Below are 23856 nucleotides of genomic sequence, written 5' to 3' on the forward strand. Positions count from 1 at the left end.
GCCTTTTTGATAAACATAAAAATCCCTCACACTTTTGTTTAATATTTGTAATGTAGAAACAATAAATAATTTCCCAAATGTAAAATTTAATGTTGATTACATTTTTTCAAATCATACACACAATATTCCTCCTTTCCCCAAGTTTGAAACATCCTCCTGAGAAAGAATACTCTCCCTCACTATGCCTAATTGGAAGTCACAGAAATAGCCTCCATACATCACCACTACATTGAGGAAGTGCTGATCAGTTGGTTATGCAGTTGATCCTTAATATGGCCTGAGTGTTCCCTGATGGTTGGGGTAGAGAGAAGCATATGAAGACTCTAATTTGCAATAGGTTTTATTACTGAAAAGGGAAGAGCTGTCAATTCTGGCCCAAGTTGCAGATGGACCCTGAAAAATGCACACTTGCGGGTTTCCAAATTTACTATTACAGTTTGATACTATACAATTACATCATTCTCTGAACATTAGACTTGGGTTTAAGTGAGCCCCAGTGCCCTCTTGTGGACATGAGACAATGTATAGAGTATAGCTTTGAGTTTTTATTCTGCGAACTACTTTGTGTCCTTTTTTTTTAAGATTTTATTTATTGGGGCGCCTGGGTGGCTCAGACGGTTGAGCGTCTGCCTTTGTCTCAGGTCATGGTCCCAGGGTCCTGGGATCGAGCCCCGCCTTGGGCTCCCTGCTCAGTGGGGAGCCTGCTTCTCCCTCTCCCTCTCTCTCTCCCTCCCCCTGCTCATGCTCTCTCATTCTCTAAAAAAAAAAAAAAAGATTTTAGTTATTTATTTGAGAGAGAGAGCATGAGCAGGGGGAGTGGTAGGGCAGAGGGAGAGGGCCAAGCAGTCTCTCTGCTGAGCAGCTCAGTCCCAGGACCCTGAGATCACAACCTGAAGTCAGACACTTAACCAACTGACCCACCCGGGTGCCCCTGAGAACTACTTTGTGTACTTGTGTCCCATTAACCTAAGGTGACTCTGATGGTTGAAAGACCTCAAGTCATGCAGCCAGGCAGAGGGTTGCCACTTACAAGCCCTTATCTGATCTCTTATCTGATAAATGGCAATAATAATAGCACTCACCTTACTAAAGTTTTCTATAAAATTAAAGGTTTAAGGAAATGTCCTTCCATTCCTACTTTCCTAAGATTTTGTTTGAAACATGAATATGTATTGAATTTTATCAAATGCTTTTTATTTTGGGATCTTTTAAGATATCTACTCTGTTTTGACTCTAGGACCCAATGTTGTAGGGCTTTCCCAGGGTCTGGCTTTACTTCCATTTTATATATGTATAATACTTAGCCCATATATAGTAGGTTCTCAATAAATCATATCTAAATATTATCAATATTCTTAACAGTAAACCCAGAGGGCAGAGAAAGGTACATAGAATATGTATCCTAAAACAACTTGGCTAAAGGTTCAAGTATCCTCCCCTCCCCCAATGCCATCCTACTTCATTCCTGATTCTCTAAGGCAACCACTCAACACTTAACTATTTTTAAAAATATTTGCGACCATATTTTTAATAACATGCCTATATGGATTTTTCTTGATTCTTGTCAGATGTCGGTACTATCTATTGACTTTCTATTATGTAAGATGAAAATTTAGTGCTCTTACAGTTCTCTCCCCATACTAACAAATCTTCCCCATTTATGATCCCGTTTATATAAAGATAATTTAATTATATATTTTTATATTTGGCACAATAACCAAAAGGATGGGCAAAGGCATAAAAATGTGAATACTAATGAAAGAAACCCAGCGCTGGACTTGAGTTGTAAATGGGGCAAAGAGATAAAATTTATAATAAAAAATACAATTTACAAGGACAGTAGCCTTTTTATATAACTTTATGCAACAATGGTCAGAAAGAATAAAACTAGAAGATTTTAGTCACCTCTGTTAATCTATATCTGATCCAACAGAGGAAAACTAAGAAAGATGTGGAAAATCTGAATAATGTCCTGAAGATAAACCCAAATATCCTTCCAGATAAACTCATGTGACCAAGTATGAGTAACATACACAAAGATTTACCTTATATTAGGTTACCAAAACTGTTTTCTAAAGTGGCTACAACATTTCACCTTCCCAACAGAAGGGTGTGAGGGCTCTGGTTTCTCCATATCCTCACCAACACTTGTTAGCCATCTTTTGATTATAGAAACCCTAGTGGGTGTGAAGTGATGTGTCATTGTGGTTTTGATATGCATTTTCTGGTGGTCAATGATGTAATGAAGCTTTTCATGTGCTTATTAGCCATTTGTACATCTTATTTAGAGAAAGGTCTATGTAAATCCTTTGTCTACTTAAAAAATTGAGTTATTTGTTTTTATTACTGAGTTCTAAGAGTCTATATATTCTAGGTGCAAACCCTTATCAAATATATGAATTACAAAAATGTTCTCCCATTCTGAGTATTATCTTTGCACTTTCTTGCTGGTGTCATTTGAAACACAAAAGTTTCAAATTTTGATAATGTCTAATTTATTGATTTTTTTCTCTTGTTACTTGTGCTTTTACTATCATATTCAAGAAACCATTGTCTATTTCAGGGTCACGAAGATTTATGCCTATGTTTTCTTGTAAAAGCTTTATAGTTTTGGCTCTTACATTTAGGCCTTTGATATATTGAGTTAATTTTTGAATACATTCTGAGATAAGGATCCAACTTCTTTTGTCCGTGGATATCCAGTTGCCTCAGCACCATTTGTTGAAATGATTATTCTTTCCCCCACTTAATTATCTTGATGCTCTTGTTGAAAATCAATTGACCATAAATATGAGGGTTTATTTCTGGACTCTTAATTCTATTCCATTCTATTTATGTCTGTCCTTCTTCCAGTACCATACTGTATTAGTGACTTTATGATAAATTTTAAATCGGAAAGTGTTAGTCTTCCAACTTTATGCTTCTTTTTCAAAATCATTATTGGGTATTTTAGGTTCCTTGAGTTTACATATGAATTTTAGAATCAGCTTGTCAATTTCTACAAAGAGGCCAAATGGGATTTTGATAGGGATTGCACTGAATCTGTAGATCAATTTGGGGGAATATTGCCATCTTAATATTATTAAGTCTTCTGATCCATGAACATAGGATGTCCTGCTACTTACTTAGGTCTTCTTTAATTTTTTTTTTACCATGTTTTGTAGTTTTCAGAGTATGTTTTGCACTTCTTTTGTTAAATTTATTCCTAAGTATTTTCTTCTTTTTGATGTCTTTATAAATGGAGTTATGTTTAAACTTCATTGTCAGATTGCTCATTGCAAGAATATATAGATCATTTTTTAAACACAAATTTGAATGCCTTTCTTCTGGTGTACAGTCTACATTTGCTGCAAACTGCTGCCTATTTTATTTCCCTGGTTTGTTTTACTAATTTATTTATCTGCCTGACTCCTGAAAACATCTGAATTTTTGAATCCTGAGTTAAAGCATTTAAAAAGTTCTTTGTATGTATATGGATTAGTAAGGGTAATTAGCAGGTACTTCTTATACTCTTTACTCCATTAGGAAGTTTTGGACATTTACCTAATAATTTTTTCTATGTAGAGTTTAATATATCCCAAAGTGAACTTGTTCTTACATGATCATTTAGGTTACCCTAGGTCTGGAATTCTCAGGTAGAGAAGGATGATGGGATACATGTTGTTCTCATCTCCCAAATCCTTGAATAATGCCAAAATTCAGGTTACTCTCAGCAAAGTTGAGAAAATCTGAACACTTTCAATGTTGATTGAGAAAGGGTTTAAATGGGTGCTTTCAGGTACCGTTGATGGAACTGTAAAATGGTACAGGCTCTTGAAAGTCAGTTTGCCAATAACAAAAGATAAAGGTTGTAACTCTTAACCCTATAATTCTCCTTCTGTAAATCTATCATAAAAATTCTAATATTCAGATAAAGATTTATATATGGAGTCTTCATCTATATGATTTTCTAGTATGAAAATGTTGACATCAATTTATATGTGTCATAAAAAATACTTATCTCTGCATAGAAAAAGGCTGGCAGGGAATATAACAAACTGTTCATAATGTTCTCTTTGAGGAACTGGAGAAGAGATTATTTTAACTGCCTTTATAGTTTCCTTATTTTTCTAAAGTTTTAGGATTATTAATGTGTATTACTTTTATCACCAGAAAAATATATTATTAAAAAAAGTGGTTTGAGAACTTTAGAACAATGTCCAAAAGGCCAGGGAGTTTTACTGGTAAAGCATTTAACCAGTGTCCCCTCCAGATAGGAACATTATGATGGTGGTGCTGAGTGCCGGCCTGGGGATGGAGATGTGTCTCCTCAACACCTGCGCCCATCTGTGCAGTTCTTCCCTTTTTGCTTCTCTTGCTAAGTAGAAAATAACTCTCAAGGCCAATAGGGAAGGGGTCAAGTGGGATTTGGAAGAAACTGTAAATATTCCAGGAGTCTTTTCCCTCTAGCTAAATAAGATTGGAGTTTGGCCTCTCCTAAATGAAATACATTCTCTCTGTTTTCTGTCTTTAGACAGATACCTAAAATACTGTGTCCACTCATTCTTTAATTTCAAACTATTGTTGAAGTACCTATATATTTACAGCAGTGAATCACAAACCTGATCGCCATCAGGATACCCCGAGGGCTTGTTAAACTCAGATTGGCAGGCCCAACCACTAGAAATCCTGATTCAGTAGGTCTGGGGTTCAGGCCAAGAATTTGCATTTCTAAAGTTTGTGAGTGATGGGGAAGCTGCTGGTCTGAGGATCACGGTACAGGAGAGCAAAAGAAATCATAGGATGTAGACGAAGAAGGGTACTAAGTGAATGGGCCCTTAAGGGATCTCCGTTTGAACCTTTCTTATGAAGTGAAGCTGGGTGGCGTAAAGTCACTGTGATGCGTAATGATAAAGAGTGAAGAGCCCAGACTTGGTACTGCACAGACCCAAGTTTGAATTCTCTCTCTGCCGGAGGGAGCTGTGTGATTTTTGGCAAGTTATTTAACCTCTCTAAGCCTCAGTTTCCTGAAGTGTAAGTTGAGGATAATAGTTGTTGCTTCATAAGGTGACTCAAAGAATTGGAGATAACAGACCCAGTAATTAACAGTGTCTGATCCATAGTGAGAGCTCTATAATGTTAGCTCTCATCGTTGGTTCCTGGGCCCTGTCACATATGACTGCAATCCCTTGTAAATGCTTTTAATAGTTGAGACATACACATATTTGGACACACTGGTTTTTGCTGCCATGTACATTGATGGTCTGAGTTGTTGTGGACTTGACCCAAGTGTATATGCTATGAATGTAATTGTCCAGAGAAGTGGTGTGGTGCAGAGGAAGGAGCAAGGGGCTCTTGGTTTCAGTCTGGGTCTTGGTTTCCTTATCTGTTAACTGAAGGAAGTTGAGCTAGGGAATTTCTTAGATGTCTCCAGCTCTGAAATGCACATTTCTCATTGCCAGATCAACTTTATGAATTTGGACTTTCTCCTCTTAAACACAAGGTGGCAGCAGAAGACAAGACTCTTGGCTACCATTTGCCAGTAGGATAAACTAATATTCCCCAACTTACTGGGTGTGATAAAAATGCGAGTGAAAAAAATGCAAGTTACTTAAGATGACAGCCTGCTCTTAGTGGCTTCTATGGGGCTAAAGTTTAAAGTCCCTAGAATGATGCTTCTATCACTATAATCAGGATTTTCCTGTTCTTCCAATATATCCATAGAAGGTATGGAGTCACTACTCAGCACCTGTCACACACACACACACCCTTCCCCAAGGCCCTTTTCATCATGGCTACCACTTTTCAGAAAAATACCTGCCAAATTCTTACCTGTGATAAGCTGGGGGCTCCATGGCAGGGTGGCAACTGTGTGCGTTGCAAAATAAAAACAATTTCTTTCTTCTAAAATCTGGGAGGATTCTTTCTTCCAAAACATGGGTGCCTGATAGTGTTTACCCAGGGAAATAAATTTCAAATAAAACACCCTTGTGTTATCATTCCATTCAAATGTGTCCCAGTTACAAACTGTGGAGGGAGATGCAGAGCTGTGGGTTGGGACACTGTGATCCTTGGTTGGTTGCTGACCGTTGGCCAGGTAGGCTGGGAAGGGGTAGGGAAAAGGCAGGAGGCTGACCATGAAGTGAGATAGGCAAAGCTGTTGCAGAATGTAGAAGCTAGAGAAGGTGCTTCTGAGGATCTCTAGGGGCAGAGGCCAGGGTCCTGGTTCAGTTCCAGGCCAGGTGATCTTTAGGAAAGGAATTTCAACCTGAGGCCTTAAGGGAGTGGGCATGAGAGCAAAATAGATCGCCTTTCTACAAGGACTAAGGACTTCAAGACAGAAGTCAGCCTAAGCATGCAGGTGGAATTAGAATGGAAATGCTGAACAGATAGTGTCAAGTGTCCGGTTAAAGGTTTGGCGTATAGACTAGAAGGAAATTGACACATAATATTGGGAAGAAGTTGTTGAATGGTTTAAATGTATGCCATATGACTTGAGCAACTTGAAACTGTGTTTATAACTCCCCTCAAAGGCATTCAGCTCATTCCTGAGATTTGCTCCCGTGATTATAAAGAATGATTGGCTGTGATCTTGAACAGGTTCTTGGGATGCTCTCGATCTCTGTGGGGAGGACATCTCCAGAGGACAGAAAGGAAGGCCATGTTACTGTTAGTCTATGAACTGAGTCTTGATTTTCAGAGAAAATTCTCTTCCTTCTTTCCTTTTTCCCCTGCTAAGTGGTAAGAACAGAATAATGAAGGAGAACTGCAGCAGGAAACTGGTGGATTTGGAATGCTGACCATTCCCTCAGAATTCCTTTGCTTCCCACCTTCATGTGCCTGCTTTAGATGTTATGCCCTTTGCAGGGTGTTTGGGGATCAAGGCACAAAGAGGGGAAATTCTTCATCTTCGAATTTGGTGGCCTTTTTGGGAGCCGTTACCCAAATTACCTCCAAAGTGAGGGCGGTTGGGGTGGGTAAAGAAAATCTAACATGGCCCTAAGGGGTGAGGGCTTGGGGTGAGGGGAGTAATGCAACAGACTTGAATTATACATTTCTCTTACAGTTGGATGAGGTGTTCCCACTGAGGGAGAATTAGCAAAAAATCCAGCAAAGACCATATCATAGACCTGAAGTATTACTGACTGAAGAGAGAGCTTTATGGAAGAGCTCAGGTGGAAAATGGTTAATAGTTTGCTGAAATATAGGGAAGAAAGAAGCATAACTGAGCCTTGGATCATAACTGATTTCCTTGGCAATTTCATAAAAGTCCCCAAACCGTGGAGCATGCCCACATCTGCAGGAACAAGTCCTCTAGGACGCTTCAGTGCCTTGCAGCGTGCCGCCGGCCTCAGGCTAGCCTGGTGTTAAGGGGCCGGCTGCGGGGCTAGGGCAGGTGGTCGGTTCTGTGTCAAAGACTCGTCCTGGATTTCCCTTGACTTCAGAGGACCCTCCACGGAGCTGTTGTACTGTTGGGCCTTTCGTGACTCCCTAATAGACGTTTGCATGTGTGCTTTAGCTTCTGAAAGGGAGAGAACCGCAGGTAGATACTAGAAAAAACTGTCCAAATTGACTATGGGAAAAGGGAGAGCTGGTTGCTGATTCCATTTCTAAAGTTTGGGGAAAAACAGTACTTCCATCTGTTTGATCACATTTACAGGTAGTTACTTCAAGAGTGAAAGGAGAGCCAGGTAATTGCTGAAGTAAAGCCTTTATTTATTTATTTATTTTTAAAGATTTTATTTATTTGTCAGAGAGAGAGAGCACAAGCAGCGGAAGCAGCAGACAGAGGGAGAAGCAGGCTCCCCGAAGAGCAAGGAGCCCGATGCAGGGCTCGATCCCAGGACCCTGAGCCGAAGGCTGACACTTAACCGACTGAGCCACCCGGTCGCCCCTGAAGTAAAGCCTTTAAAAAAAAAATGGTTTCATTGTCATTAGCGAACACAGAGACAAATCTCTGTCCTCACCTGGTAGGCATAGAGAAAATGCTGAGGATAAGGGGGAGACTTAGAGGACTTGGGACTTTGCTTTTTCTTATCTGGGTTAGACATTTTTGATCTTTAAAAAGTGATATACTACTGGGTAGTCATTAGCTGATCATTATAATGCTTGGGTGCTACAGTTTCTGGACTAGGGTTAAAATCCTTGAGTGTATTGAGGACCAATGACCGACACTAAAACTCAATTTGGGCTGTTAATAAGCAAGAGGCAACTTAATTGATTTTTTAAAAATTTCTAAAAGCCTAAATATTTAAGTGAAAAATATGAAGCATAGTAACATTTGGTAGCCACTTTGGAAAACAGTTTGGAATTTTCACAAAAAGTTCAACATAGGGGCGCCTGGGTGACTCAAGTCAGTTAAGTGTCTGCCTTTGGCTTGGGTCATGATTCCAGGGTCCTGGAATTGAGCCCTGCGTCGGGCTCCCTGCTCAGTGGAAGCTTCTCCCTCTCCCTCTGTGCTCTCTCTCTCTCATAAATAAATAAAAATAAATAAAATAAATTAAAATAAATTTAAAAAAGTTAAACATAGAGTTACCATATGATCAGGAATTCCACTCTTAGATATATACCCAAGAGAAGTAAAAGCATATATCCACACAAATGTCACAAGTATTCATAAGAATGTTCACAATAGCACTATTCATAATACTCCATAAATGAGGGAACCCCCGATGGCCATTAACTGATGATGGATAATCTAAATGTGATATATCCATATTGTGAAATATTATTCAGCCATAAAAAGGATCAAAGCACTGATATATGCTACAACATAGAAGAACCTTGAAAACATGATGCTGGGTGAAAGATCGTGAAAGGCCACAAATTGTATGACTCCATTTATATGAAATGTCCAGAATAGGCAAATCCATAAAGATGGAAAGTAGATTAGTAGTTGCCAGGGGCTGCATGTGGGGGAGAGTGGGGAGTAACTGCTAATGGATACGAGGGCCTCTTTTGGGGTGATGAAAATGTCCCGAAATTAGATGGTGGTGATGGCCGCACGACAATGTGAATGTACTAAAAACTACTGAATTATATGGTTAGCAAAGGTGAATATTATGATATGTGAACTTAATTTTATGGCATGTAAATTATATCATAATAAAACATGACACATGAAACTTTATTTAAAAAATATACTAGTTGAAATATAACCCAATTATAATTAGAAATGAAGTGTGGGGAAGGAGAAAAAGATAATAAATAAACAAAGAAAATGTTTAGCACCAGAAAGAAAATAAGAATACAAGAAGAAAAAGGGAGGCTGATTCCATGATTTTTGACAAAATAGAAAATTTCTCTCCTTGTTCTCTGAGGGTCATTTGGGCTGTGGTCTTCAAATTGTTCTTACCTATTTATTATTGCCTTTTGAGCTTCTAATGAATAAATTGACCACTGTTTCCAGTCTTCTAATTGCCCTTTGCCCTTAAATGCTTCAATGGCTTGGTTTTTATTTCAATGGAATTCATGAACTGAGGATGTGAAATTTGTCTTGCTTTGCAGCATCAGTCATTAACTAGAGTTGAATATTACACTTAAAAACCATTTTTTATTTTTTTTGAAGATTTTTATTTATTTCTTTGAGAGAGAGATTGAGAGCGCATGAGCAGGGGGAGTGGCAGGCAGAGGGAGAGGGAGAAGCAGGCTCCCCGCTGAGCAGGGAGCCTGATGCGGGGCTCGATCCCAGCACCCTGAGATCATGACTTGACCCGAAGGCAGATGCTTAACCGACTGAGCCACCCAGGTGCTCCCCATTTAAAAACCATTTAAACTCAAGCTGAAACTTGTTTGGATAAATGTTCTCCATTGCCAAATTTAATTCCATTATTTACAGTCATATTGAGAAGCCCCGTATTGAGTCATATTGAGAAGTCTTTCTTCTGACCTAGGATAGATGACTTATCATTCTCACCCAACTGTTACAATTTTATGAGCGAATAAGTAATTCAAGGTTTTGGACATGAATTTGTCTTGACCAAATACCAGATGGCTAGAAAGCTCAGCTTATTGACATAGGGCCTGACATGGAATACCATTACAGGTGAGTCACTTCTAATAATCAGAAATGATAGTTCATAATGAAACAAAGACAATGAGAGAGGTTGGGAAAGTCAGGTTAGTGGAAAATTGTGGAAGCTAGCAGTAGACTAAGAGGGAATGGGGGTCTGGGCCTCCTCCTCTGGTCCACCCAGAGTCTTCCCTCTCCTTCACTCTCTATGGTCAATCGGTCACCAAGGCTGCTCATTTTACCTACTACTCCTACTCAAACTTATTCTTTTTTCTCCATCTTTTCTCTCCATCTTTCTTCATCTCTCTCTTTGTCAATTGCAATAGTGTTGTTACCAATTTTCTAGTCTCTAATCTTGCCCTCCCTAAAATCCACCCTTCACATTATGAAAATATTTCTAAAGTTCAAGTCATCCTATTTCCCTGCCCCTTTAGTTCCCCTGTGTTGAGAGTAGATGAAGCTCTAAGCAGAGCTGCTCATGGTGTGAAGGACGGGGTTCCCTTGCAAGGCCATCAGACTTGACCTTACTTGAGTCCCTACCTGGAAACCTAGAGAAATCCCTGCACTGAATGGCCTTAGTCAGCTGACACTCTAGTAATAGCACTTTGGTCACAATTTATGAGAAAAGGAGTATGATTTTTAAAAAAGAAAACCAAAGTCATCAGCTAATAGATATAATGCCGTTAAGTACTTGACAGAAATGCAAAGTCCCAGGGCCAATCCCTGGGGAAAGTCCAATCAATCAGTGCACTTGAGTTCTGTCTCCAGTCCTGGTTCTCCCAAGTTTCTGGTCCTGGGTCCCTTTCATGAGTTACAGCTGCTACCTCCAATTCCAACCCCAGTCCACAAACACAAGGGAAAATTTATGGGGGGAAAAAAAGTATTACAAGGGAGGCCTGGGAACCTGCTTTGAGCGAGCCCATGCGGGGAGTTTTGTTTCCAGCTAAACTTTCATCATATCCAGAATTCAATGATGTGTTATGTTCTCACTTCAGGAAATTTCACTCTGTGAAACTTCTGTTCATTTCATTATCATTAAAACTGTCTTCAAATACGTTCCCTAGGGCTACGGATTGGGTGACTTTCTCACCCCTAGTCGTGCAAAGGGATTAGATACTTAGTGCTCAAAGGACCGTTGCAAGGGTAGCAATAAGGTTTTTTTCTAAGTGACAATTGCCTGGTCGGCTCTGTTGTAAAGAGTCTGAACTTTGATAAGTGGAAGATGCCTGCCTTGGGTGCAAGGGGGGAAGAGATCACGTATTTGCCCATCCTGGATCACACCCTCATTGTCCAGGAACTGACGAGTCACCCTGGTTTATTCGCAGGGGGCATTGCATGGCTGTAGGCAAATTACCTGGACTATTAAAGACAGAATGTCCAGAGAGGCCCACTCCCTTCCCTTTCCCATTCCCAGCAGTAAAGCTGCATGCATCCCAAGTACATTATATTCCTAACCCTGCACGCCCAGCAGACTATTCTCAGCTCTGCTAATCTAAGCTCTGACTGGGTGGCTTCTCAGAATTCCTATCTGACTAACTTGTCATTTTTCAGACGATGTGCTAGATAGAGAGATAAGATTTGGGATTCTTGTCCTTTGAAATGAAATTTAAAGAATTTCTCTTGGTTGAGTGTTGACTTACTAGAGAAATCTTAGGGCTTTTTCTTTTTCTTTTTGGACATTAAGGCTTCAGTCGGTGGCTGAGGTCATTTTCGAAATTTCTTCAGCATCCTGGGATCTGTTCTGCTAATTCCCAGGTCAGTGAGGCCTAAGCATGCTAGCAGAGGGAGGAAACAGCCAGGTGTTTGCAGAGTAGGACCCTGGGCCAGAACTTGTCACTGTGTGACCTTGGACTGCTCCTTGAGCCAAGGCCTCCTAGGTGCACCACCTGTAAAAGGATGTGGGTCGAATGATCTACTAGCCACCTCCCTGTGACATTGTGGCTTCAACAGAACAATGGCTCATATTAGGAAGGGGACATGAAGCTTTTTTCCTTCCAACGAAATGCTGAATTATTTGTGGTAAATTTCCTTAATTCAGTTTCTCTCTATAAAAATACAGAAGGTGGGGCACCTGGGTGGCTCAGTTGGTTAAGTGGCTGCCTTCGGCTCAGGTCATGATCCCGGGGTCCTGGGATCGAGCCCCGCATCAGGCTCCCTGCTCAGGGGGGAGCCTGCTTCTCCCTCTCCCACTCCCCCTGCTTGTGCGTGCGTGCACTCTCTCTCTGTGTGTCAAATAAATGAATAAAATCTTTTTTAAAAAATCCAGAAGGACATATTTCAAAATGAGAGATTTATTTGTTGTAAGAAAATGTCTACTCAAATAATTCTCAGAAATTGTTAAGATTGTTATTTTGATGCTCTGTGTGTGTGTCTGTGTGTGTTCCTAGTGAAGAGTGAGAGCTAGACTCTTGCTAATCATATCAAATACCAAATTATCTCAACTTCTGATAAATAGGGGAACAAAGAATCAATGAATCTGTTGGAGGTATTTTGAGGAGACTCAAACCTTGAGAATCTTGTAGGTGCTGAGCCACCTGAGGACAGGGACCGCATATATTCATTTGTGTAGTCTCCTCCAACCTATCTCCCCCTCTGGCGCATACCAGGCATGCAGGAAATGTTTGCTGTGGTTAAATGAGAGCCTTGATCAGATAACTTTGAAAGACAGAGGCAAAGGTAGAGGGAATTCTCATTAAAGCACAGGGTTTTCTTTCATTTTGACTCTTCTTCTTCCCTCCTTCCCTTTCCTGTGTGTGTGTGTGTGTGTGTGTGTGTGTTTGTGTGTGTGTGTGTTACATAATCTGAATGATTTGCAAGGATTTAAATGGCTCTTCACATCTCGTAGGGCTCCATGGAACCTGCTGGAAAATGAACGCCTTTCCAAACATGCACTGTAACAAGTTTGGCACCAGGTATCCAAGCTTATTTCTGTGTACTCTCTCATTTGCCTGGAGAATATTGAGATTGGTACAGGTCAGGGACTCAAACCCTTGAGGACTGTATTAAAATTCCTTTTATTGGAAGTGACCTAAGCCCAATTAAGCAAAAAGAAGCTATTTATTGGATCACCACAGGAAGGGCAAGGGCCTGTTGGACCCTCGAGATTACTGGAACCAGGACAGGAATGGAGCCAGGAACCCCTCCTCCACCTCTGGACGCTGTGCTCTCTGCTTGTTGTGTTCCTTCAGCCCATAGACTGAGAACTACTCTCAGCGGGTGCAGAAATCCCAGGGGAGGCTCCTGATTGGCCCCGCTTAGGTCACATGCCTGCTGCATGGCCACCGAGGCATTCCAGTGGGTGGTACCCTGGAATCACAGACCGCAGCCGGGAAGGGGCAGTTCCCCCCGTGAAGGGGGTGCCTTTTCCAGAAGAAAGGAGGGCACTGGATAAACAATCAAGTGCATCTCCAGGGGCCAGGGAGTAGTCATAGAAACCAGAGACTGAAAGATAGCGATTGCCGACTAGAAGCCCTGGTTTGCTCTGAAATTCAGAGCAGTGCATTTAACTTCAGTGACTTCAACTCTGTGCCCTTGGATAATTAGGAAAAAGAAAAGAAATAGACAAAATAGGAAAATCAATTTAGTTTGCTGTTCTACTCACTGAGTATGTGTCCTGAAGTGAGAACGAGTGGGTGACATGAATCTCATTGGTCTCATTTAGTCTCATCTCGCTAGGGAACAAATCTCTTTTCCCCCTGAGAGAGTGTACTGTCTAAACATATATGTTTTTCATAGAACTTGGCACTTAAATTCAAGCCGACTCCTTTATTTAGTGCTGAACCAGAGAAGCAGAGACCATTCACAACACGGGGGAAACTGTGCTCAGCTTACAAAGAAACAGTTGCTAAGATGGTGCCTTTCTAGATTTTTCAGGGCAACTTTGACTGTATGTGATTCGTACCATATATGCTGACTGATGTTAGAACTTAAACTCCTATAGTATAAGGTGCTTCCTATGTTTTTGTATATGCATCTGAGTGTATTTTGTTTTTAAAGATTTATTTATTTTGGAAAGAGAGAGAGTGAGTGTGCACAAGAAGGGGGGAGGGGCGGAGGGAGAGGGAGAAGCAGACTCTGTGATGAGTGCAGAGCCCGACTTGAGGCTCCATCTCAGGACCCTGAGAGCTTGACCTGAGCTGAAATCCAGAGTCTGCGCTTAACCAACTGAGCCACCCAGGTGTCCCTGAGTGTGTTATTCAGGTGATATCTCTTTACTGCATCTCTTTCCTGTTTATGTGGGTATCAGGTGGAAATCAGGATGACTCATGAGTAGATTTGGGAGGTGTGAGGTGTGGCAGTATTGCAATATAGGGGTTTTGATTTGTGTAGAGCTTCTTATATTTTAATCATTCTTTAACACTGTGCTTGATGCTTTAATGGGTGTATTTGATTATAGACTCACAAGGCTATCTTCTTTTGGATCACCTAATTCAGTCTTCCAGCTAATTATTAAATCCCACAGGATCATCCAGGGTGGGATTGAACACCCCAGTAACCCGGGACATCTCTCATTCAGAGCAAGCCTCTAATCTTCAGATAACTCTGATCATTAAGACGATGTACCCTACATAGTGAGCTCAATTCTGAATTCCTGTAATTTATACCCTTTGATATTAGATGTGCTCCCAGGCCCCATGGAAATCACCTAATCCCTCTTCCTGTTGGCAGCATTTCAAGCCTTTGAAGAGACCAGTCATATCCCTCCAAGTCTCCTTTTTATTTTCCCTGCTTTATTTTCACCAGTTGTTCCAGGAGATAATGGTGGTGGTGATGACGGCACAGTAATAATAAGCAACATTTCCTGACTACGTATTACGTGCCAGGTGTCATCTTCAGCAGTTCATATATATTAGTTCATATAACTCCCTTAACCCTGAGGTGAGTCCTATCCCCATTTTACAGATGAGGAAACTGAGGCACAGAGAGGTTAGGTAACGTGCCCAAAGTTCTACAGCTAGTAAGTCACAGGGCTTAACTTTGAACTCAGGTGGTTTGGCTCCCAAGACTTCCCTCTTAACACCATTGCTTGATGACACTCCTCTGATGAGATCTAGATTGCCCCTTCTCTGTTAGAATGACATCCAGAAGTGGATACGGTACTACAGGCACTAAGGACTGCATTTTTGTCCTTACTAAATTTCTGTTAAGGCCACCCAAGTTTTCTTGGGTGCACTTCATAAACACTGAAGCCAAGGGGAGCTCATCAACTTTTTTTTTTTTTTTACCGGTGTGGTTATGCCAGTGCTTCCTGCAATGTGTGAAGTTAGCTCAGACTAAGCCAATTAGAACACTCCCCACAGCTTTCCGCCAGTATTTGGGCAGCTAGAACTAGGGACCACATATTGTAGAAGAGAATTCTCACTGTTTGTGAGAAACAACAACTCTTGTTATAGTGATCAAGGTCCAGTATTTCCATCTTTGGATCTGAGGTAGCTTTCGGTAGCTAAATCGTATGGCTTCACTAGTATTTGGCTCCATAATAAAAGCCTTTTATTTTTTTTTTAAATCATTCATGATCTAATCTCTAACATTCCCTTTGTAATCAAAATTGAGTATCTTTGTAAAAATATTGACCAGTGATTAAATATGGTGGACAGAAACCAATTACAGACAGTAAGCCCTGGGGTTTTAGGTGATCTGAAGGCTGTGTGTTGAAAGATAAACAGATAATTTTCAAAATTAACATTTTATAATTGGCTGTTACAAACATATTAGCTAACTCTGGCGTCTGGCCTAAATTGCTGGGACCTAAATAAAATATCTTGGAAGAAAACAGTGACATTGAAGTCAGTTTGTTTTATTTTTGAGTGTTACAGACAGCCATCCTGATAGCTATGTTCCACAGCTCCTAAGCTCACAGTACAACTCTCTATAAGCCAATACTGCTCTGCACAACAGATTTCACATCATAGTGTGGAGCATTAACATGGTAGAAGCGGGGATGACAAAGTCACTGTGGCCCAGTGATGTCCAGGATTAATAGGAGGTGATGTAGATGATTGGTATGAAGTTGCACATGTTGCTAAGGTTTCAAATTTTTTAGTTTCAGTGTAGACTACTGGACTTCAGAAGGGTCATTTATTGATTCATTCAATGAACAATTCCTGGGTCACAGGCCTATTGATAAATACTGGGAATACAGTAAGACACAAGCCTCTACCTTAACCATGTGATCAAACTTACCGTTGCCAGTAATGAGTATTGGTGATCAAATCAGGTGTCGTACGGGCAGACGGTAGCTACACTCGTGGTGAGCATAGCATAACATATAACCTTGTCAAATCACTGTGTCCTACACCGGAAATGAATGTAACATTGTGTCACCTATACTCAAATAAAAAATTAAGACAAAACAAAGCAAACAAAATCAATGTCATAATGTGCTTCCCGACGTGATGTACTGAGAAAGACACAATGTCACCCTTGTAGCTCTTTGCCAAACTGGTTTAACCTGAATCTAATCATGAAGAAACAATCAGACAAATCCAAATTTGGGGGCATTGTACAAAACTGGCCTAGACTCTTTAAAAATGTCCATGTTAAGAGAAGAAAAAAATAAAGACAAAGAACGGTTGCTCTATAAGGAGGTTATAGAAACAATAATTAAATACAATAACTGAATCTTGATTGAATTCTGAACTTTTTTTTAAAACTATAAAGTCATTGTTATGACCATTGGGAAGTTCAAATATATATTATGTTATATATTATGTATTATATATAATCTATATTATTGTATTAAGGTTACATTTTCGGAGTATGATGATATTGTAATTATACAAGAATGTCTTTACTCTTAGGAGATACATACTAAAGTATTGAGAGATAAATGTCATGATCTCTAAAATTTTCAAATGATTCAGTAAAAAATTTTATATCTAGGGCGCCTGGGTGGCTCAGTTGGTTAAGCGACTGCCTTCGGCTCAGGTCATGATCCTGAAGTCCCGGGATCGAGTCCCGCATTGGGCTCCCTGCTTGGCAGGGAGTCTGCTTCTCCCTCTGACCTTCCCCCTTCTCATGTGCTCTCTCTCTCTCTCTTTCTCTCAAATAAATGAATAAATAAAGTCTTAAAAAAATTATATCTATATTAATAAATATATTATCTATTTTATATTTTGTTACACTTGATTTTATATTTTATATTAATAGGTATATTAATATCTATAGTTAAACCTTGAACAACATAGGTTTGAGCTGTGCAGGCCTATTTATATAAAATTTTTTTTGATAAATATAGTACAGTACTAAATGTATCTTCTCTTCCTTATGATTTTCTTAACATTTTCTTTTCTCTAGCTTATTTTATTGTAAGAATACAGTATATAATACATAAAACATAAATATGCGTGTTAATAGACTGCTTATGTTACTGGTACAGTTTCCAGCTATTAGTAAAGTTTTTGGGAAAACTTATAAAAAGTTATAAGTGGATTTTTGGGAAAAAACTTAAAAAAAGTTGTAAGTGGATTTTCAATGATGCAGGGGGTTAGTGCTCCTAACCCCCACATTGTTCAAGGGTCAACTGCATATTGTTGTGTTTCTCTCTGTATAAGATAATTTTATTAGTTTTTTAGGGCTGCCATAAGAAAGTACCACAAACTGGGTAGCTGAAAGCAACAGAAATTCACATTCTCATTGCCTGGGAGGCCAGATGTCTGAAATCAGGGTGGTGGCAGGGCCACGCTCCCTCTGAAGCCTGTAGGGGAGGATCCTTCCTTGCCTCTTTCAGACATCACTCTGATCTTCACCTCTCTCTTCATGTGATATTCCGTAATGTGTGTTTGTCCAGATTTCCCTCTTCTTATAAGGAACCAGTCATTCAATTAGGGCCCATCCTAATCTCATATGACCGCATCTTGATTATATCTGCAAAGACCCTATTTCCAAATAAGGTCATATTCATAGGTACTGTGTAGGCAGAATCCTGGGGGGGGGGGCACTATTCAATCTTCAAATTCAAAATTTGGGGAAGAAAATTTGCTATACAAAAAAAAAAAGAAAAAAAAAAAAAAAAGAAACCCTTCCCTTGCACATAAGGCTATCTTGCTGTTATGGAGGACACAGTATAGGGACACGTACCATGACAGTCTCAGTGCCCATGGGAAGGAACAGAGCCAGCTTGGGCACATTAGAAGGGTTTCCATGAGAAGTGACACCCAGCTGAACCGTTTGGAAGGACAGTGTAGGAGTCAGCTGCGGGGGTGAGGGTGCACTTGGGGAAGTGTCAGGAGGAAAGGCAGGAAGCCTGTCATTGAGGGTGCTGCATCGAGAGAAGCCTTCACCAGGAAGACCAGGAGCAGCCAAGGCAGGGCTCGAAGCAAGGTGGAACCTAACCACATTTTTGTTTGGGGGCTAGGTGTGTGGGGAAACCTGGAGATGAGCCAGGTGGGATAAGCTGGTAAGAAATGAGGAGCGTCAGAGGCTGGGAATGAGCTAAAACCCAGAGGGCTGAGGAAGGGGAGGTTTGGGGGCCTGGGTGGTTGGTGCCGCCCTTCCCTGCAAGGGATGCAGGAGGAAGAGAGGGAGTGCTGCAGAGAAGGAGACAGAGGCTGTGCTCCATTTGGACAGGGGGAACTTGAAGACTCTGGTGGAGGGCCTCAAGTGAGGTGACCTGGAGCCCAGGAAATGGGCTTGGCAACTTGTAATGGTGTTAAGTGAAGTCACAGATTCTGAGGAGATTTCCCAGTTAGAGCGTGGTGACGATAAGAATGTAATGACACACAGAAAGCCAAGCACGAATCTCTGAGAAGCAGGGCAAAACAAGAAGGCCCCGCCAAGGAGACTGCGGAGAGGTGGGACAGAGAGGTGGGAAGAAAACCAGGAGCTCAGCATCAGGGAAGTCCAAGAGACGGCGTTTGTGGGGAGGGAGCGGGCAACAACTTCAGGCAGCGCACAGGGGCTGCAAACACTGAGACTCACACCAGTCCTTTCCATGTTGCAACTGGGAGGTCTCGGAGAGCAGTTTCAATAAGGCAGAGGCCAGATGGCCAAGGAGTAGGCATTTAATAAAAGGTAAGGAAGCACAGAGCCTATCAAGGTAGAATGTTCTTTCCAGAAACTTGCCTGAGAAGCGCAGAGAGATAGGGCAATCATTAGCAGGAGGCAAAGGGTGAGGGCCAGTGTTTGTTTTCACATGAGGAGAGAAATTTGGGCATGTGTATAAGGGCAAGCAGAAGGAATCCTGAGGATCTGGGACCCAGAGCACAGGTGGAAAGAACCCCGTTTTCACGGAGATGGGGAGGCGGGGGCTAGAGGAGAGGGAAGGTGTGGGCCTCAGACCTCCTCGGGGCCTCATGAGGGACAAGAGAGAGGAGGACAGAGACTAGGCTGGGTCAGAACCATGGATCCTGTGACTGGGGCAAACAAGAGAAAGGAGACAAAAACTGGGCTATACATGAAGGCATTTGGAAGCAAAATGGTAAGCAAAATAAAATGAGAAAATGAAAAATCAGAATGACATGTGGAGTTGGAGGGAGAGACAGGGTCCTAAATATTATCTGCTCAGAGGATCGGTATTCCTCCTTATTTAATGAAACGTGACTCCTTCCTGCCCTACCCCTCACGTCCCCCCATGGCAGGTGTTAGGTTTCAGCATCAACTCCTAGGAGGGTAGATGCAGTGGATTTGTGGCCACGAGTCCCAGAGAACAGGTTTCCATCAGTACCACTGATCCAAGGAGATGGGTTCGTGGGCAACCTTGAGAGCTCTTTGCAGTTTTGTTTCTGGAAGGGTAGACGGTTTTCTCTCCCTGGATTACATTAACTGCTAAATATCCAGGTGTTATGGTAACCAGCAGAGGGCCGCCTGTTCTGGGATTTATGAGATGTGTTGGCTCACAAACAGAACAGTCCGAAGGTAGGCATGACTGGACGCAAAACTCACACGATTTCCTCCGAAAGGAATTTCTTTCTCTTTTTCTTACTTAACGTTTCCCTGGCAACAGTGTCATTCGCAGCCCCTTATGTGGTTCCCAGACCTCTATCCTTCCAGATCTGAGTCCAGTGCAAAAGAGCAATTATTTCTATTCCAGCTCCAGCAAAATCCAGTCTAGACTGGCTCAGGGGAACATGATATGCTGACTGCCTAGGCCCAGGTCATGTGTTTTCACTGGAACTATCTGGGCAGAGAGTGGCTAAGAGGGGGTCCCACTGAGGAAATTTGGGTACAGTGAACAGGAGACCACTGCTAAATGGTTGCTGGAGAGCCCAAACCACAGAAGTCACAGCATCTGGCTTAGGTCCAGAAACTCTTGGTAAGGTCAAAAAAAATTTTTTTTAAGATTTTACTTATTTATTTGAGAGAGAGTAAAAGAGAGAATGCATGAGAGTTGGGGGGGGTCAGAGGGAGAAGCAGACTCACCACTGAGTTGGGGAGGGGGGCAATGCAGGACTGATCATGGGATTCTGGGATCATGACCTGAGCCGAAGGGAGACACTTAACTGAGCCACCCAGGTGCCCCACCCCCAGAAAAATTTTTTTAAAATAATAATAAATTCACAGAAAGTTGCAAAAAATAGTACGAAAGAGTTCTGGTGAATCCTTTACCCAATTGCCCCGAATGGTTACATCTTACATAATTGTAGTACAATATCGAGTCCAGGAATTTGACATTGGTACAATGCATGTGTATAGTTCCATGCCATTTTATCACATATATAAATTCATGTAATCACCAGTGTAATCAAAATATAGGACTATTTCATCCCCCACAAAGATCCCCCTCATGTTATTCCTACACAGTCCCTAACCCCTAGCAACCACTAATCTGTTTTCCATTTCTAATTTTGTCACTTTGGTAATGTTCTATAAATACTATTCCTTTTTATTGCTGAGTAGTATTCCATGGTATGGATATACCACAGGTTGTTTAACCACTCACCTACTGAGGGATATTTTTGTTGTTTCCAGTTATGGGCTATTACAAATAAAGCTGCTGTGATCAGTCGTATACTTATGTGGAACACAGGTTTTCATTTCTCTGGGATAAATGCCCAGGAGTGCAGTTGCTGGGTCATAGGTAAATGTATGTTTAGTTTTTAAAGCAGCTACCAAACTATTTTCCAGAATGGCTGTGGCATTTTACGTTCCTACCATCATTGTGTGAGAGATCAAATTTCTCCATATCTTTGCCAGCATTTGTCATTATTACTATTTTTTATTTTAGTAACTCTAACAGGTATTTAATGATATCTCAATGTGGTTTTAATTTGCATTCCTCTCATGATTAGTCCTGTTGAACACCTTTTCATGTGTCATCATATATCCTCTTGGTTTGAGTGTCTCTTCATGTCTTTTGCTCATTTTCCAATTGGATTGTTTAATGTAGAGTTTTGAGAGTTCTTCCAGTAGAGTTTTTCAGTCTCACTCTTCCAAGCACAGAACCTAATGTGATTTAGCTCTAACTAGCAGGATGTTGACTCTAAACTCACCCTTCCTTCAGCATGGATGCAAGGATCCAATTATTATTATTTAGCAGGGGCATTTCCCCACCTGCATCACATCTGAAAATATTTTGCCCTATCCTCTGCTCTTCCCTGGCCAGGCCCTGAGCCATACCCACGTGTTACCTCCGGAGTAGTCTGGACTTTAGCCTCAGATTCCCTCCCAACCTCATCATTGGTTTTGTGAGCTGAAACCAAGTCTTGGGAATTGTACCTCTCTTCCTGGATTCACATGCTCTGGATGCCAGATGAATGAATGAATGAATGAATGAATGAAGTAACCAATCAATGCTAGTGGGCTCCTTTGCACTGCTATTGTATGCAGCAGTCAATTTGGGATTTGTCTGTTATCCCAAAAGGCAAAGAATAGATCAGAAAGGGCAGAAACTTAAAAATCTAACATCGTAAAGACAGTGGCCTCCTTTGACCGTGGTCAGTTTGCAGCCACGGGAAGGAAAGAAAAGAACGTGGGAGAGAAGGCCTCCAGGAGGAAGTCTTGGGTACACTGTACACCACCCAGGACACTGGCCTCCCCTGACGCACTTGGAGTCTCGCTCGGGCAGGTTATTTTTACCTGCCACATTGTAAAGTCAATGTTTGCACTTTGATAAGTGTCCTGTCCAGTGGCTTGTTCTAAACTCTGGCCTGGGAGGTCACCCTAAGAGCCTAGGAGTGGTTTGTGAGAGAGAGACTGAGTGAGTGAAATATAAGAATCCTGTAGCGGCCAGGCTTGAGAGCCATGACAGAGCAAACAATCCCCATGCATTGTGTCCCACTGCTTGCATCACCTGCTCATGAGCTGTCAGTGGAATTTGTGGAATGGATTGTTCTCTCGGAGTCACCCAATATCCCTGAACAATGGGAGCACACATTCGTAGTTTTATGTAAGAGCTAAGAAGGAATGTTCCTTCCACCCAATCAGAAGCAGGTTGCCTGCCAGCCTGCCTGCCTTCTCTCTCTTGCTCCTGCCCCTCGTCCTCCCCTCCTGTCTTTTTTTTTTTTTAAAGATTTTATTTATTTGACAGAGAGAGACGCAGCGAGAGAGAGAGAGAGAGAGAGAGAGAGAAAGCGCACAAGCAGGGGGTGTGGGAGAGGGAGAAGCAGGCTTCCCACTGAGCAGGGAGCCTGATGCAGGACTCAATCCCAGGACCCTGGGACCATGACCTGAGCTTAACGACTGAGCCACCCAGGCGCCCCTCCCCTCCTGTCTTTAAGGCAGGAAAGAAGAGGGAGGAAGGAAAAGAAAGAGAGATCCATTGTGCACAGGTCACCAGGAGAATGATGTCACAGGTTGAAGGGAAGATAAATGTGAAATATGGGGGGAAAAAAGGATACCCTGGGTTTTTCACTCCATAGAATTCGGTTTTACTTCTTTGTGGGTTTTTCTCATTGAATACCCTTGTAGGAAAAAAAAAAAGGCATTAAAGTATGAGGTAACGACTGTGAGGCCCTACTTTACTCAGACATTGGGATTTAGCGGCTGAGAAAGTCCCTTTCTCGAACCATGACATTTCAGGGTTCTTTCGGTTGCATATAACACAAAGCCCAACTCACACGGGGTTCAGCAGTAAGCGACCGAGGGACTCAGCCCTGGAAAGTTCAGAAGCAGGGGTCTCAGGGTGGATTTGATTTAGCGCTTTGCCAGACATCTTTTCTTTACCTTCTGTGGTGTCCATTTCAAACTAAGGCTGGTGCCGTGTGTCAGTGTTCATCTCGGGAGAGAGGAGGCCTGTCCTCGGTGGTGGCTGCTCGCCCATGACGAACCCCCTCGGGGGAAGGTCATGTGCCGATTGGCCGAGGCTGGGCTTTCCCGACAGGAGAGGGGGTGCGGTCACCAAGGCTGCTTCACTGAAGGAAGGGGGCCGTGGATCCTGGGCGACAACCCCAATGCTCACCCCCTCCTCACTACATCTCCTAAAAAAGCTCCTTCTAATTCCTGCACTGAGGGGTAAAACTCCTTTAAGAGGGCCTCAAGCCTCTCATTCTGAAACTTGAGATACAATTGAAATAGTAACTGTATTTACACTAAAATGTGTCAAGGGAGTAAATTTTTTGCTGTTGTCAATCTCAAGTGAGCTAAGAAGTAATTTTATTTCTCCATAATTGAATTAAATTAACTCATGAGCCCCAGTTTCTTCTTGATAATAGAAAACGAAATCTTTCTAATTCAAAGGAAATTCAATTACTTCTCATGTAAAACCCAGTCCTTTTTTTGAAAAGCACTGGTTAGCATTTAATGGCCCTTCCTGCATGTGACTTCAAAACACCAGGACACAGCCCCCTGTTCCCACCCTACCCCCCTTTTACCCTTAATCTTCTCTTTAGCTCTTCTGCTGAAGAATTTGATCTTTACCACGACTGTCTGCTTTGGGAGGTTTTCCTTCCCCAGAGCTTCATAGAAGTCCTAGAAGAACGGGGAAAGGG

The 23856-nt window shown here is 41.7% G+C and overlaps 1 protein-coding gene across 3 annotated transcripts in view; it reads left to right on the plus strand.

Annotated features, from left to right (window-relative positions):
• Window positions 1-23856, plus strand: part of SHROOM3 (shroom family member 3) — a 295746-nt gene that overhangs the window by 54041 nt on the left and 217849 nt on the right. The window lies entirely within an intron of this gene.

The sequence above is a fragment of the Phoca vitulina genome, unplaced genomic scaffold, assembly GCF_004348235.1.
Source record: "Phoca vitulina isolate PV1807 unplaced genomic scaffold, GSC_HSeal_1.0 scaffold3, whole genome shotgun sequence".
In the NCBI taxonomy this organism is placed as follows: Eukaryota; Metazoa; Chordata; class Mammalia; order Carnivora; family Phocidae; genus Phoca; species Phoca vitulina.